The 7755-nt window shown below is 41.2% G+C and overlaps 1 non-coding gene across 1 annotated transcript; it reads right to left on the bottom strand.

Annotated features, from left to right (window-relative positions):
- Positions 1-1591: 1591 nt before the first annotated feature.
- LOC119625003 (U6 spliceosomal RNA) lies at positions 1592-1698 on the bottom strand. Its single transcript, XR_005241153.1, has one exon. It is a non-coding gene; the product is annotated as a U6 spliceosomal RNA (small nuclear RNA).
- Between the last annotated feature and the right edge of the window lie 6057 nt (positions 1699-7755).

Here is a 7755-nt window from a genome sequence, read left to right as displayed (position 1 = left end):
ATGATACTCTTCCGGCATTATCTGACTCTTCAATGGAGAAAGTTTAGTATTTTTGCAGTCTGCTGGATTTGACTGGTGGACCTGCACAAGAAGGTGCCAGGAGAGAGATAAGTTAACTCTGTCTAATTTCATGTAAACGTCTAGTAAAAAAAAAAAAAAAAATTCCTCCTTCATAGATTAGAGTGAGGATACGAGCCACAGCAGGGAGACTTTCAACCTGAGAGGCTAGAGAGAACGCCCATGTACTAAGTCAGGTGACATCAACTTGCACTCTCACCAACAGTAGAAATTAAGAGCTGGACTTCAGAGTACAGAAAGGGAAGGAGTTCTGAAGTACCTGCTTTTCAAGTGTAATTTCCCCAAAGAAAAACTAAAAATCTTCTTGGGATACCAGGGAAACTGAGGCACATGCATGTGTGACATAGGCATACACACACACACACACACATACACATACTGTCAGACATACACAGTCACAGAAGCTTCATTAAATAATCCAGGACTTTGCAGTCAGAAAATCTTTAATTTTTAGAATACATGTAATGAGGCTGGGCACGGTCGCTCATGCCTCTAATCCCAGCACTTTGGGAGGCTGAGGCAGGTGGATCACTTGAGGTCAGGAGTTCGACACCAGCCTGGCCAACATGGTGAAACCCTGTCTCTACTAAAAATATAAAAATTAGCTAGGTGTGGTGGCACACACCTGTAATCCCAGCTATTCAGGAGACTGAGGCACGAGAATTGCTTGAACCTGGGAGGCGGAGGTTGCAGTGAGCCAAGATCCTGCCACTACACTCCAGCCTGGGTGACAGAGCGAGAATCAGTCGCAAAATAATAATAGTAATAATAATAAATGTAATGTTTACCTTTTATCCTTTACAAGAGAGGATAGGAACAACCACTCTGAATTTATATTTGCTTGTCTCCCTAAAAGTCTGGAGGGACCCTGCTGAGGCCACACACCTATCAACACTTGGAGATGCTCATGTTCATGGCTCTCTCCAAGACCCCTCCAACTTCTGATGATGGCAAAAGTGCAGATACGTATCAGTTCTGCTCAGGCATCTGTTGTCCATCACTTCTTGGCTCCCTCCAGTCTCCAGAAATACACAGACTGGGGAATACTTTGAGCTGCAGGAGACTTCTAGAACACCCAGGTTATTTCCATCATTTGAGAGAGGAGGGACCTGAACCCTAAAGGAGTGGAGCAATGTGGTCAAGGCCACAGAGCCACTCAGATGCAGAGATAAGACCAGCAGCCACAGCCTTGTCCTCTTCCCACCCCTCCCCTGTTGCCATTCCACATATGCTGGAGGAAAAAGATGGGTGGACATTCAAGAAATGCAAGTTCATGCTCACGTTTGAATATTAAATTTTAATGTTGTAATTTTAGCCTGAAACAAAACAGTGTTAAAAAGGTACATCTGCTGCAAAAAATTAAATAATGCATTTCTGGCCTCAGTACACGTGACTGAATAATTTGGCCCTGTGGATTTCTTCCTGGTAGCAGAGTTGGCCTGGGCAGGGTGGGCAGAGAGGCAGCAGGGCTTCCTGGGACCTCCTGTCTTTTAAACAAAAATTTTTAACTTATAAAAATAGGGAACGCTTCACAAACTTGTGTATCATCCTTGCACAGGGGCCATGCTAATCTTCTCTGTGTTGTTCCAATTTTAGCGTATGTGCTGCCAGAGCGAGCACCTGGGGCCTCTCTTCTACTGTCATTTCTTCCTTTCCTGCAATTTCACTCCTTGCAACCTTCGGCTTCCACAGAGTAGACCCCAGTTGTTTTGTGTTCTTAAGGGCACCTTTCTGTCATCATAGCTGACGTTTCACGTGATCACCAGGTAACTCACTTTATTGGTTTGTTAGGGCTGCCGTAACAGTGGACTATTAACTGAATGGCTTAAACAACAAAAATTTTTTTTCTCACAGTTCTGGAGCCTGGAGGTCCAAAATCAAGGCATCTGCAGCCTTGGCTCCTTTGAGAGCTGTGAAGTAGAAGACAAAGTAGCAGATGCAAAAAGCTGTATTTGCTCACTTCTGCTTGCTAGCATAATTTCACAAAGCCCCTGATGCTGGGACAAAGTGCAGCTCTCTGGGAGGATTCTTTGAAGACAAAACAGGATAGAGCACACGGCCCCCCATCTCTTGCCTGAGTCACTACATTCCTTAAAAGATAAATAGCCCTAGCCTTTGCCTTTTCCTACACTTTATAAAACAACGTCTGATGGAATTAGTGATTATGCCTCTGTAGTCTGTAACCAGATGTACTCTGATGTACATCTGGTCAACCTTGATGTAACTCTGCTTTAATGTAGCTTCTTGGCAAGTTTGATGTGATTTTGCCTATATTAAACCTCCATCACCTGTACCACCTGTATACAGGCATTGGCTTAAATACTGTCTCAGGGTAGTCTGATAGGACCTCTCTAAAGGGCTGCTCTTGGGCTATTGGCCTCAGTCTGTGGTGCTCAGTAAGGCTTCTGAATGAAGCTACCTTTAATTCTTTAAAAGCTTCATTTTTTTCTTTAGTCAACAGAAGGAGAAATCTTTCCTAGGCTCCTTTCATTGGTCTGCAATGGCTATCTCCTCCTTGTATCTTCACATCATCTTCCCTCTGGATGCATCTGTGTCCAAATTTCCTCTGCTTACAAGGACACCAGTCCCTGTAAGTATATATATTTACTAAGTATCTATATTTACCAGTCTTTTTAAGTATACCTACTAGATTAGGGCCCACTCATTAACCATTGTTGCTTGATTGTGTCTGTAAAGACCCTATCTCCACATAAGGTTATATTATATTAAATTTACATTCTAAGATACTAGGTGGGGCACAGTTAGGGCTTCAGTATAAGAATTCGGTTGCAGGTGATGGGGGATATACTTCAACCAACAACCCCCAGCCAAACTGGTAGCCTGCTTGCAGTGGGTAGGAGGAGATGGGACTAGTTCTCACCACTCTCAGCCCAGCACTGCCCGCCTGCATGAGCTGGGGCAGGTCCCTGCATCTTTGCAAGCCTCTATGCCTATGCTTCAAAATGAGCAGAAGTCATACCTGCTTCTTAGAGCTGTGATGACAAATAAACAGGGTAACTTTTGTATACAGCCCTAGGATGACATCTGACACATCAAAGACTCTCAATAATTGTTCACATGCCTACTGTTGTCCATAAAGAGCGAATATTCACAGATAAGAACCCATTCTACTCACTCAAAAAGAAACCAGAACGAAGCACATACACGCACCTGCCCTTAGAAACTTCTGTTCAAATGAAACTTCATAAATAAAAAAAAACAAGAGGTAAAATAAAGTAAAGTGGTGACTCAAGTTTGGGGCCACCCAGGCCCCCTCTGAATATTTACAGTCACAGAGAACACTTGCCCATAATTACTTTCATTGTTTGTCTAATTAAGCAGAGTGACTGCTTGGATATTTTGTTAAAAATAATAAAAACAACATCGTTGTGTTGTTTTTCTTACAAAATGAATGTTTACTATATTATGAAATGTAATAAAAAGTCATATTTATATCACATATTTGGGACTATCATGTCATACTTTTTTCCAGTAAAAACCTGTTGCATTTTTCTGTAATAAGTTACATCATATAATAACTACTATCTGATAACATCTTCATATTAACCATGTTGTCAATGTACCCTGAACATCTTATGTTAATACATATTCTTCTCTATATTATTTTTAATAGCTACATAGGTTTTTGTTGTATGAATAATGAATCATTATTTACTTAGCTGTTCATTAATGATGGACATTTATATTCTGCTTTTGAATTATTGTACTTTTATTAGAAACCAATGCATTGATGAGCATCTTTAATCTTTCGATGTCTTCCTGTTCTTTCCACTGGAGGGTTATTAAACTTTAGATGTATAGACCCACATGGGGTAGATGGGATGGTGGGAGATGAAAGGCAAAGGGACAACTTACTCACAGAGCTCCATTCACAATAGTAAAGGGAACTATGCAAGGGTTTATAGATATATCGGGAGAAACTCATTATGTCTATGCCTCAAATGAATCAGTTACCAAACTGTTCCTGAAAAAACAACTGTTAGCAGAACATTCCCAAATAATGGGGAGAAAAAAACTTCATCATTAGAATTCAGAATAAGGTGCAAATGAGTGATAGAGGACTCTGGAGAGAGTGACTAATTGGAGGGAAAACGCCAGAGGAAGCCTGAAAAAGGAGGAGCAGCCTTCCTCTGTGGTTTCACATCAAAGGGTATATTAGTCTGTTTTCACACTGCCATAAAGACCCACCCGAGACTGGGCACTTTATAAAGGAAAGGAGTTTAATTGACTCACACTTTCCCATGGCTGGGGAGGCCTCAGGAAACTTACAGTTATGGCAAAGGGGAAGAGGCACGACTTACATGGCAGCAGGTGAGAGAGACAGGTGAGTGAAGGGGGAAGAGCTCCTTATAAACCCATCAGATCTCATGAGAACTCACTCACTATCATGAGAATAGCATAGGGGAAACCACCCCAATGATCCAATCCAGGTCTCTCCCTTGACACATGGGGATTACAATTCAAGATGAGATTTGGGTGGGGATACAAAGCCAAACCATATCAAGGGAGCTCCTACCCAGAAAGTGATGCATGAGACCCAAGACTGCCCTTCAGTAAGGAACCACTTCACAATCTCATTTGTGCTTTTGTCTTTATTGAGCTTTGAGGCAAAGGGCTGGGAGGCACATGGCCAGGATTTTGATCCTGGGGCTTCAGCTGATTTTGTTGTGGAAACTTAAGCAAGTAAATTATTGTTTCTGGGCTGAACTTTCTAAATCTTTAAAATAAGGATACTGGGTAAGAAAACAAATAAGGTCCTTTTTAGATTCTTTATTTTAAAAAAGTCCAAGCCTCCTAAGATTTCACAGAGAAAAAAGGAACAATTTCATAAACCAGGCGTTACACAGAGGGTAGGAGAGGAAAAGTGTAGGATCCAGGGCTTCACCAAAGTTTATTAAGCATCCTCTCCTGCATTTATTATAATCCCATCACTCATGCTCTCCCTTCTGGGTCCTGTCAAATTACTATTCAGATCAACTGACTAATTTTGTCTGAAGAGGGAATGGAAAATCTCCATGTCATCTGATACACTTTTGCTTTGATGGATAAGGCAGAAGTTCCAAAGAGAGTGTTAGGCAGGAAAATCCGGCTCCTTCAAACTAATTACTGCATATCTGATTTATTTCCCTCCTTAATGCTGTTTGTTTTTATTCAAAATATAAAATTGCTCCCTGAGTTGGGAGATTAATGGCTTTCTTCTCCTTCAGCAACAGATCATTTGTGGGCCCCAGTTATAAACAGGAGGTTAGAATCCATGACTCATTGTTTTTTCCCTTTTCGTACAGGATATCCCCTGAGATTAACTGTGGTTACTTTTTTTTTTTTTTTTTTTTTTGGTTAGAGACATTAACGTCTAATTGTTTGCTGGTTGTTATATTAGAGGTTTTTGTTTTTAGGAAAATGTAAAGGTTTTCTTCTGTGCCTTCTTTCTGGAAGATTTTTGTGGTTCAATAAGCTAGAATTTTAAACATCATTCGGTAATGACTTGATTGATTGCATTTTTGATGGATTCTTCTCTTCATTTGTTTAATAAATATGCATTTATTGCATGCTTACTCTGTATAAGTGATGTGAACATTCAGTCTCTTGGATGCATTAGGGCTCTGAGTCTGAGGGTGGGAGGAACACAGAGGCAGGGAATTGCTACCCAGGTCTATTTGTTGTGTGCTTGGAGTTTATTCATTTGTTTATTATTTATTTATTCACTGATTCATCCAATGTGCACTGCAGTCACATATCCTGCTGGGGTTTTATACAAGTATGGTACATCTGTCATTCGTTCCTTCATTTATTAACAAAAACAACCAAGCACAATCTCCTGCTAGGCGTCACTTTCCAGCTAGACCATAGAATATGGATGGAGAGAGGAAGATAATTATGAAGGGCTTTGCGTGACATGCTTAAGAAACCTTGACTTAATTCAATACCTTGTTTTTTTTTCTTTTTCTTTATCTGTGCTTTATGTTACTTGCTAGCTGTTTGCCTTGGGACAAGTTACTTAACCTCTCTGTACCTGGGTCTCCTTGTGCATTAAATGGTGTACCCATCAGTGCCCAGTTAAGAAAGTAGATTGCACTGGAGGTATTTCCAGCAGAGAGGGATTTAATACAGGGAGTTGGTTACAGTCTTTTGGAAGAGGTAGAAGAGTAAAAGGGAGAAGGGAGAAACTCAGAGGCCAGGGAGCTCTTACCAGCCTTTGGCAGAAGCCCAGCCTGCATGTGCTTCTGATCTTCTGGAGGTGCAGTTGCTGTTACTGCCATCAGATGGTCCCTGAAGCTGTGCAGGGGGCCAGAAGTTGCACTTCCACTGATGTGTCACCACTGGGGGAGGCATCCGTGAAAGCAGGGATAAAACAAAACCAAAACAATGCAAAATCTAACTTCTCCTTCCCTCCAGCATTTGAGTCTTGTCCCAAGGCTTTTCACTGGCAGAGCCCAACCAGAAGGCAGCTGATCACAGCCTATGACATGTAGTTTGCAGGCTTCCACACCCCCTGCATTATAAAGATGAACGTAGGAAGTCAGCAATGAAGCTGACAGCTAACAGACAAATAACCAGCATATGTGAGGACAATGATGGCACCTTCCTTCTGTGCTTGCTGTGAGCTAATAAGTTGAAGTGTGTAAAGGCATTTAGATAAATGCCTGGTGCATAATTAACAATTGCTATTAGCTATTATTACTTATCTAATGACTCCAGGGAGTCAGGGAAAGATGTGTAAACAGAGTAGTAACAGAATCAGATTTACGTTTTAGAAAGCTCAACGGAGGGCTACGGAGGGCTACAGAACAGTACGAACTTTAATAGGTCATATGAGAGGCAGGGACCACTTGGAAGGTGGTTGGGATTTCAGTGCAGTAAGGATAGAGAAGAGGAAATTGATTACAGAATTATTTAGGCTAGAGAATGATCTAGACTTAGTAACTGATAGAATCAGAGAAGGAGGGCAGTCCCAAGATGCTTCCACATTTTGGATATGGGTGATTGTATGAATAGTGGGTGGTGTCATTTTTCTTCATTATGTCATTGGGGGGGAATGGAATGTGTCTAATTGACCATTGACTCCCCACAGCTAGGATAGTGCTTGGCACATTGCATGAACCAATGAAGAAATAATCTAATTTTCTCACTTTATTAAAGAGGAGATTGAAGCATGGAGACAAGCAGTCACTTTTCTAGAGTTCTAGAACTGATGACTAGCAAAGTCATACACCTGAGACTTCTTATGTTCGCTGCACTTTGCAGTGATCGCACAGACCCCACGAAGGAAACATAATACTGCCAACACACAAAATCATTAGTCCCTGTGCTAGTTGTAATCCTGGAATAGCTAGAGACCAGATTCCCATTGTTGAAGAGAGAATTAGGGCAGGGAGTCTCCTAGGCGTTGAGTATCCATACAAATTAACATAATGCTTGCTAACATTTGCACAGGATACTTTTCAGAAAATAAAAGGAAGTCAGCTTCGTTAATTGAACAAGCATTTGCAATCTACCTGGCCAGTCTATGTTAGGAGCTGGGATGTGCCTTCAAGTAAGATGTGTCCCTTCCCTTGAAGGACTTCCTATAAGGAACACAATCTTTGAAAATATGTTTCAGGAGCTATTCTGGATTTGAAAAGGTGGAACTTTAGAAGAAGACAAAAAAAATCTCTG

Source organism: Chlorocebus sabaeus, chromosome 8, assembly GCF_047675955.1.
Source record: "Chlorocebus sabaeus isolate Y175 chromosome 8, mChlSab1.0.hap1, whole genome shotgun sequence".
Classification (NCBI taxonomy): Eukaryota; Metazoa; Chordata; class Mammalia; order Primates; family Cercopithecidae; genus Chlorocebus; species Chlorocebus sabaeus.
The sequence above is the reverse complement of the archived record's forward strand: the minus strand, read 5'-3'. Positions and strand labels throughout refer to the sequence as shown.